Raw genomic sequence first — 6,269 nt, 5'->3', positions numbered from 1 at the left:
ATGCTTCAGCAGCTCTGCCCTTGAGCTCGGCAGGTGAGAAACAGCAGAGTCCAAACAACCACTTTGCCCAAAAAAACCCCAAAAATACCAGTTTGTCACTGCTGTCCCTGATGTGGATCATGTGGTGGTTTTTTCCCTTGGATCTCAGCCTGCAACAATCACCTGCTCAAGACCATGAGGTGCTGAGGGCAGGCAAGGGCCCCAAAAGTTGCTGTAGGAAGTTCATGACCCTCAAACATCAACAACCTTTTATTAAATGTGTTTAATGTTGTTGGATTAAGGGGGAAGCTGCTCTTTTTTTCAGTGATTATTTAATTTTTAGGGGGTGGTGTGACCGTGTTCACAGGGGTCTGAGGATGAGGGAAGAGACGAGGATCTGACTCCATGTTTCAGAAGGCTGATTTATTATTTTATGATATACATTATATTAAAACTGTACTAAAGGAATAGAAGAAAGGATTTCATCAGAAAGCTAGCTAAGAATAGAAAAAGAAAGAGTGAAATAACAAAGGCTTGTGACTGACCAGAGAGTCTGAGACAGCTGGGCTGTGATTGGCCATTAATTAGAAACAACCACATGAGACCAATCACAGATCCACCTGTTGCATTCCACAGCAGCAGATAATCATTGTTTACATTTTGTTCCTGAGGCCTCTCAGCTTCTCAGGAGAAAAAATCCTAAGGAAAGGATTTTTCAGAAAACAGCATGGCTGCAGGGGTGGTCTACAACGTGCCAGACTCTGATTTCCAACCAACTAAAGGCAAGCAGCAAAAACACCAAACTGTTCTGGGGGTCCAGCCCTTCTCCTGGGTTTGCTCTTCAATGATCTCTTTTCCCTGCCAGAAGTTGTTCTCCACCTGATTTAGGGGATTACAAACATTCCTTCTGCCCAGCTGCCCCTGGGGAGCCCCAGTTCCCTCCCAGCTGCAGGAAGGAGAAGGCTCAGGATCCCTGAGTGGGCTCCTTCATTTGTAAATGGAATTTCTGCTCAGAGGTTAAATCATTTCAGCTCTGATCCTCCTTAAAAGTGGTGATTAATCCCCTCACACAGAGCAGGATCATGTACAAAAATCACCAACGTGGCCCTGGGCATTTTTCCCCCTCCAGTAATGAGAGCAATTCATAACCCAGCATCCCTTAAAGATCCCAGTTCCCCTGGAGGAGACAGCACTGGTCATAAAAACAATCCTGAGATGCTCTGCCCCCCAGTTTCTGGTGGGGAAAAAAGTCTGCAGAGAAAAGTAATTGTTGGTTTAGAACTTCAGCCTGCATTCAGCAGCAATCCATCACCTCCTGAGTGTTTGGGAGCTCAGGTTGCTCAATATTCAGGCTGGGAATCCTCAGCAGGAAAAAAAGGGACTGTGGGCACTGTGAAATATTGCCAGGGAAATTCTCTCTAACCTGCTTGCATTTCACACCCTTCTCTTTGCTGGGCAGGGAGGGAGCAGGAACCAAAGCTCAGTTCTTGTTTCTGCTCCAGCCCTAGGAGAAGCAGCAGGAGTGTGGGGATGTGGATGCAGCTCCGTGCCTGGGATGCTGCAGGGCCCTGGAGCTGCACAGGGGCTGTGGTGCTGAGCTCACAGCTCCTGAACACACCTGGGATGGGTTTCAGATCCTGGAAACACCTGGATTGGGGTTTCAGGTGTTAAATACACCTTGGGGGTGGTTTCAGCTCCTTAAATACACCTGGGCTGTGGTTTTTGGTGCTAGACACACCTGGGCTGGGGTTACAGGTCCTAAAGACACCTGGGCTGGTGTTGCAGGTGTTGAACACCCCTGAGCTGAGGTTTCAGGCGCTAAATGCACCTGGGCTGGGGTTTCAGGTGCTAAATGCACCTGGGCTGTGGATTCAGGTGTTCAATCCCTCTGGGCTGGGGTTTCAGCTCCTAAACACACCTGGGCTGAGGTTTCAGCTGTTAAACACATCTGGGCTGTGTTTTCAGATAAAAATACACCTGGACTCTAATTTCAGGTGTTAAACACACCTGGGCTGTAGTTTCAGGTGTTCAGTACACCTAGGCTGTGGATACAGGTGCTAAACCCACCTGGGCTGTGGTTTCAGGTGTTCAATCCCCCTGGGCTGGGGTTTCAGGTGTTGAACACACCTGGGCTGGGGTTTCAGGTATTGAACACACCTGGGCTGGGGTTTCAGGTGTTCAATCCCCCTGGGCTGGGGTTTCAGGTATTGAACACACCTGGGCTGGGGTTTCAGGTGTTGAACACACCTGGGCTGGGTTTCAGACACCCATCAGTGCAATGGCCTTGTCCCCATGGGCAGGAAATCTCCCTTTAAGGCACACTGGGAGAGAAGCCAAACTGCTGAAGGAGGAAACACAAAGGATTGCTGCCTCTTCACTTAAATTTACATCACCAAGGCCGTTCCGGGCTCCAGGGAGTCCCTTTGGCTGCAGCTTGATGTTCATTCTCTGTAGTTACAGCCACCTAAGGGAGCGTGAATGCCAAATCTTCCATTCCTTAAGGATCATTTTTAAAAGCTGTTGTTGATCCGTGCTCAGGGAGGCTGGGGAAGAGTCTGCTCACAGCACTCACAGAGTCACACCGGGTCTAAAACCAAATCTGACCTTTCCTAGCAGGGTGTGGGGGTAACACAGCAAATCCCACCCCATCTGGGTGTAAAACTTCACCTTAAAGTCCACAGAATCACAGAATGGTTGGGTGGGGTTGGGTGGGACCTTTGAGATCACCTCATTCCCTCAGTGTCAGACAAAACTTTATTTCTGACCCAGAGATGGGGCAGCTGAGAGGTGTTTTAGAAGTTTTTATTCCATTTTCAGTCTCATGTGAAGGGTGAGACAATACAAAAGTTATATTTCACCCCCTCACAATCAGAAGCCAATTATTTCCTAATTACAACACATGATAAGTGTTTCTCGGTCTGTCAGCTTTTTGTTACGTTATGTTGTAAATGCTTTAAGGCCAAGCATCTAAAACTACTCCTTGTGGGTCTTACTACAGTGTGAGACAAAACAAATCTACAAATCCACTTCCCACACCTCAGGAGTGTTCTCCTTGACAAACCAGGTTCTCACTGGGAGAGGATCTCCTGTGGAGATGCCAGTGCAGGGCTGCCTCTGCAGAAACCATCCCAGCTCTACCTCCTTCTCCAGCACAGACTGCTGGAAATGTGAGATGGAGGTGAGCAAGGCCATTTTCCAGTCACATTCCTGCCCCATCATCCCACAGCTGGGAGCTTTCCTGCTTTGAGACACACTGAGTCTGGATCTGTCCTGGGCACTTCTTTACCCAGGGGAAGCTCTGATTTGGGGTTTGTCCTTGGTACAGTTACCCTAAACCTGTTTGTCTTGAGGGAAGGTCACTCAGCAACCCCAGGCTGCTCCTGAGAGACATCAGGGACACAGGGACAGAAAACACTGGGATGATTTTATTTCAGGGCTGTACCACCCTCTGTTCATCACCTACAGCTGGAAGCCCTTGAGTCAGTGCCTCCTGTTCCTGCAGCCCCCCTCCATCCCTTCCAGAGGGGTTTGGATGCTCCTTTTCCAGCACTGTCTTTGGAAAAATGCAGGTGAGGGTGCACAGAAACTGATTTCAGACATTTTTCTGCACAAAAATAACATTTCCCAAATGTTCCACCCCTGGCAGTGTCCCAGGCCAGGCTGGACAGGGCTTGGAGCAGCCTGGGACAGTGGGAGGTGTCCCTGCCATGGCAGGGGTGGCACTGGGTGGGCTTTAATGTCCCTTCCAACCCAAACCATGGGATTCCACATTCATGGAATTTCCATTTTCATGGGTTTCCATGAATAAGACTTGGATCATTGTTTTGTCCCAGGGTCCATCCTGCACCTGATGAACTGGATGCAGATGGAGCCAACTCCTTGCCCTGCTCTGGGACCTCCCTCAGCTCACTCCTGTCTCTGCTGGGAGATGCTGACCCTGTTGGATCCCCATCCCTGCAGCCCCCAGGAATTCTGGACACCCCCCATGACCCTGCACCCATCCCTGCTGCCCAGAGCTGCCAGCTCCTCTTCCCTCACCTTGGCCTCTCCTCCTGCTGCAGCCCCAGCCAGGTGATGGATCAATAATGTGTGGCAGAAAGCTGCACTGTAAACCTGAGTGATGGGGCAGATCACAGAGCAGGGGGATGGAAGGGGCCATCCCCTGGAGCATCACAGAGGTTTATGTCTGGTAATATCTTGTGGAATAAAAATAAAACCTGACACAACGTGCTGAGTTATCCTCTGATGGGGGAGAGGGCTCCTGGCTGGCTGCAGTTGTTGCAGTGATGTCCACAGGGTTATTTTTGGCCATATTAATTAATTCCCATCCCAATTAATTCCCCTGCTGGCAGGCTGAGCATGGAACCTGCTTCTGCATCCCTGACTCCTCTTTTGCCTCCAGCAACAGGATCAGGGCATGCAGACAGGATATTTCCAAAAAGAGCAGGGAATTATTTTTTGGATGCTGTTAATTCAAACCCAGGATGAAGCAGTGACAACGAAAGTTTTCACTCAGCTCTTTGTAAAGGGAAGGAAGGGACAAAAGCAGCGTTTCTTACACCCCCACAAGTCGTTTATTGGATGAGATTGACACTTCTGGGAACAACCTGTTTGCACACCAACCCCTCTCTTGTTAAACATCTTCATTAATTAACTCTATCTGGCTCGCCTGCCTTTGGATAGAAAAGATCTCTTGCTTTGATCATTTGCTGTTTGCATCTTTCTTGCCGTTTGCTAAACCACACAATAAATACTGTGTGGCACAAAACAAACAAACAAACAAAAAAACCCCCTGAAACATGCTGAAAAAGTGTCAAACACCTAAAAAATGTAGGTTTTCTGATCCTGATCAGATCCTGCTCCAGCTCAGCTTCCCTTGAGGACAAAGGAGCCCAAAACCACGTTTTAGGATGGTTCAAGGTGGGGTTTGCCACCTCCAGGTGTTTCTGGAGCCCCTCCAAGAGATGATGATTGTGACGGTTGTCACAAGGGTTCTTGGGTGAAGGAAGAGACGAGATGGTTGATTCCATTATCAGAAGGCTTGATTTATTATTTTATGATATATACATCTTTTAAAACTATACTAAAAAGAAAAAGCAGGAGAGCTTTTCAGAAGCTTGCTAAGCTAAGAATAGAAAAGTAAAGAATGATAAGAAGGCTGCTCTCTCCGACTCTGTCTGAGAGAGTTCCCTCCCCGGACTGGCCATCAACCATAAACATCCAAGCTGGGCCAATCCAGATGGACCTGTTGCATTCCACAGCAGCAGGTAACCTGTTGTTTACATCTTGAAGCTGAACTTCTCAGCTTCAGGAGAAAAATCCTGAGAGAGGATTTTTCATAAAAGAAATGTCTGTGACAGATGATGTGTGATGGCACGGCACCAAAATTCCTTTCCTGAAGACCTGGGTCTTGCAAAGACTTGGGAGCAGCTGCTGGAGAAGAGGGAGACTGTGATGGAGGGGTCTGGATGTCTCATCCATCCTCCATCCTTCCTTCACTGCTTTCCTGGGAAGCAGAACAGGATTTGCACGGCTCCCTGTGAACACCCTATGAGTTTTGGGGGGTTTTCCAGGATGGTGTTGGCTCGAGCATGGGGTGGAGAAGGGACCAGGACTCGTGAGCATGTGATGGATGGCTGAGGACAGCTGCTGCAGGAGGCAATGCTGAGCTGAGCATTTCTATGGAGTATTTTCCCTGTCCTGCTCTCCTGGTTTTGTGGCAGATTCCCCATGGTGGGTAACTCCAGAGGATGGGACTAAAGGGAGTTCCTTATGACCCTTTATCAGTTTGCAGCACCCTGCACTGGCCCCATTCCCCCCTGTGCCCCCCAGGATGTCCTTGCAGCTCCTCAGGTGTGCCAGCCCTGCCAGGCAGTGCCAGGGCTGAGCAGGGCTCTGTGCCATTCACATTCCCTAAATTTGATTCCTTCACCCAGGGTTTTTCTCCTGGGAAGCTGAAAGGCAGTGAGAGGCCTCAGAGAAAAAGGAAAACAATTCTTATCTCATTTGCTTCTCCTGTGTTGTGCTCACATGTGGAATGTGTTTGGAGATTGTTTACCCACAGGTGATTGTTTCACTGGATTCTGCTGTGAGTTGTTTTCACTCTTTGGCCAATCAGTGCCAAACTGTGTCAGGGCTCTGGAAAGAGTCACGAGTTTTCATTATTATCAGTTTAGCATTGAGTAAGGAGTATTTTCCCTGTCCTGCTCTCCTGGTTTTGTGACAGATTCCCCATGGTGGGTAAGGCAGGGCTCTGTGCCATTCACATTCCCTGAACATGATCCTTTCAC

This window comes from Geospiza fortis, unplaced genomic scaffold (assembly GCF_000277835.1).
Source record: "Geospiza fortis unplaced genomic scaffold, GeoFor_1.0 scaffold61, whole genome shotgun sequence".
Taxonomy (NCBI): domain Eukaryota; kingdom Metazoa; phylum Chordata; class Aves; order Passeriformes; family Thraupidae; genus Geospiza; species Geospiza fortis.
This window is presented reverse-complemented; position numbering follows the sequence as displayed.